This window comes from Zalophus californianus, chromosome 3 (genome assembly GCF_009762305.2).
Source record: "Zalophus californianus isolate mZalCal1 chromosome 3, mZalCal1.pri.v2, whole genome shotgun sequence".
In the NCBI taxonomy this organism is placed as follows: domain Eukaryota; kingdom Metazoa; phylum Chordata; class Mammalia; order Carnivora; family Otariidae; genus Zalophus; species Zalophus californianus.
Genome location: NC_045597.1, coordinates 5,866,901 through 5,869,906, shown reverse-complemented (window position 1 = coordinate 5,869,906; position 3,006 = coordinate 5,866,901).

Below are 3,006 nucleotides of genomic sequence, written 5' to 3'. Positions count from 1 at the left end.
ACACATAAGGGATATCACTAACAGAAATCATAAGGAGATTAATAGGTTATGGGTCCATAAAACCATTTATGCACCCTCTATCCCACTTTACAGTAAGATATTCAACAGCACTTTGAAGAGGCTGCAATTATGTATTCCTTTGTTAAAATTCCTTGCTACTTGTTTTTCAACCCATACTGCATTTCCGTAAGCCTGGAAAATGAGGAAGAAAATCATTATTCAAACATATAACAAAAGAATAAACCCATTTTATTCTAATGCTCGTAAGCCAGGTTTAGCAATCACCAGTTTGTAACTGACACTCTTAAACATACAGCACCGCCCCCCCCCCCCCCCCCCCCCCCCCGCCGCCCCAATTAGGAATTCCTGAGGGAGAGTGAAACTGCCGGACCATTGAAAATTTTACTCTTTTAACTTACTGGCTTCACAGTAGTATGTCTAAAGAAATATAAAATACAACTGTTCCAACATCTTCTGATCCAACCACTGGATGCTTTGGAAAAGAACGATCTTCTGCATATCAGTTACTCTAGTAACTACAGATACACAATATATCAGATAAGACAATGTGATCTCACCACCTGAAAACCAATGACAAATCTGCTTCAAAATGTACTGTGCAGTGCATTAACAAGTGCAAATCTTCTAGATTACTGAACCAGTAGCAACTCTAATTCCGGACAACTGAATGTTCAGAAAAACAAAACCAGAGTGAACAAAAAACAGGAATAACAAAGATGATAAAGGCATCTAGGCTAAGTGGCCAATTCAACCAACGAGAAAGTAGGACCTACTGCTTGGGCTTCACCACCCATTCGAGACTCCTAGATTGAGGCTCTTCTCCCTTTAGTGGTCCTTTCACTAATTAATAGCATTCTGGCATTTGAGTGTTCCTGAGACTCCTGGAGAGAATGGCAAGTCTCAAACATGAAGATATCCTGTCTTCAGAAATTCTCATGGCTAGTAATCCAAAACGGATGGTTCTGGGTGTAAAAGAGCAGAAAATTAAGATAACTGAAATCAGAAGCTCTAGTTAATAGTAACGGCTTTGGAGAAATTTTAGTTAAGTGACAAGTGGAGGACGCTTAATACAAAATGAGGTACCAGAAATGACACATGGGCTTCAACAAGCCAGGATTCTATGCTTATTTTAATCTGGAAAATCAAAAAGAGGTGCAACATCACCGAAAATTTTTTAAAATCCTGGTGGCCATACAAAATAGCTGTAGACCTATACTAGGCATAATTACGTGACTGGGTAGGTTAACTGAAGACAGGGCCTACTTTGCTACATCTTCATAAGGGAAACTGGAACGGTAAATCTTTAACTACAAACCCCTTCCCCTCTTTGCAAGCATTAAAGAGTCCTCACACCAAGCTAATTTAAAGGTTTCGTTTATACAATTGATAATTCTGCAAACTCCACAATAAAAATCCAGTAACTACATATTTTAAATACTGTAATAAAAATAAACAAGTCATTAGTTAATTCTATAATGCATTAAGAATAACCTAAAAAACAAATTGTGAATAAAGGCATATTTAATAAATTAGGGAACATCTGAACCGCTAATAAATTGGGAGAGAATATGAACTTTTATAATAAAGTATACAAAGGCAGTGGAAACAAATGAAGAAAACAAATTACTACACATTGTTGCAGCACAGAAAAGATAGGGTGTATTTTATTAACAATTACATCCTCTTTCCTGTAGCCTGGCACAGGAACAATTTCAATATCTGATGCGAGTCTCCAACAGCAAGCAGATACTGCGATGTCACTAAGCAACTTACTGTGATTTCACACCATATGTGGCAGTAAGAGATTCTTTAAAAATTAAAAGGCACGCATAAGCTAATTTCAAATATTAAGTCCAGGCTACTCTCTTAGATACAATGTTTATAACACTTGAAGAGCAAAACAATTTTAAGTAAACATTTCCCAAAACTTGAATACACAGCCCAAGAACAATGGATCTGCACCAAAAAAAAGTTACATTAAAAAAAAAAAATCATGAAATAATTAGAGCTAACCTATATTTAAAGGTTAAAAAGAAGATTCATAAGCAACCTATATTCTTTAGGTAAATAAAGTGATTTGTTTTAGAGTAATAGGTATCATGTTTATAAGTCAGTTCTCACTACAGTTCATGCCTACTTAAAATTCTACCTTTAAGGATATTTAAACTGATAGTATTGTTCCTTACCACAATTAGACTCACTGAAGAGCTCAAACTAAAGCAATAGCATTTTTCTTAGCATGCACACACAAAATAATCTACCATTTAGTCATCTCATTAACTTATGTTTCACTTGGAAAGAGTGATCAAATGGTCTTAAAAATACTGGAGAACATTCTACTTTGATGACATGTTTATGCATCTCAGGTATATCGCTTTCTTCAATAAATGTTTTAATACCAGTAGACTTAAAACAAACATATGTAAAGATAAATGAGGCAGAGTCTAGTGTATAAAAATCATCCATAAGGTTTCACATGCAAAAACTCATAAGAATTTTAAATGTGTTTGTCCTGAAAATAAACGTGCAGGTACCCTACATTGAAGAGGATTTGACTACCTCAGCCTTTTGTTGAAAGTACAAAGCTAAGTTCTTTCTGATGGCCCACTTTGAAAATAATCTAAGATCCTATAAATTTTTAGAAGCATTTTTCTAGTCTTTTATTAAGTATAATTTGTGGTAGTTAATACTTCTATCCTAAAACAGAGGCACAGGACTGAGAATTTACATCTTCTTCTGGGTGCTTAGTCTTTCTTACAGGTAATACTGATGTCTTAATTGCCGTAGCAGCATAAATTAGGTATTTGTAAAAATAGCCATTAAATACTAGTTCATGAGTATATTTAATGTACATATAAATCCTACATTAAAAGTATAAATGAGGAAATATAGCATAGTTCTAGGATTTCTAAACTGTTGACCATCAAAAAGTAAACCACCCTCTTTAAGACTTAACAGAACTTTAAAAAAAATTGCTTCAACATA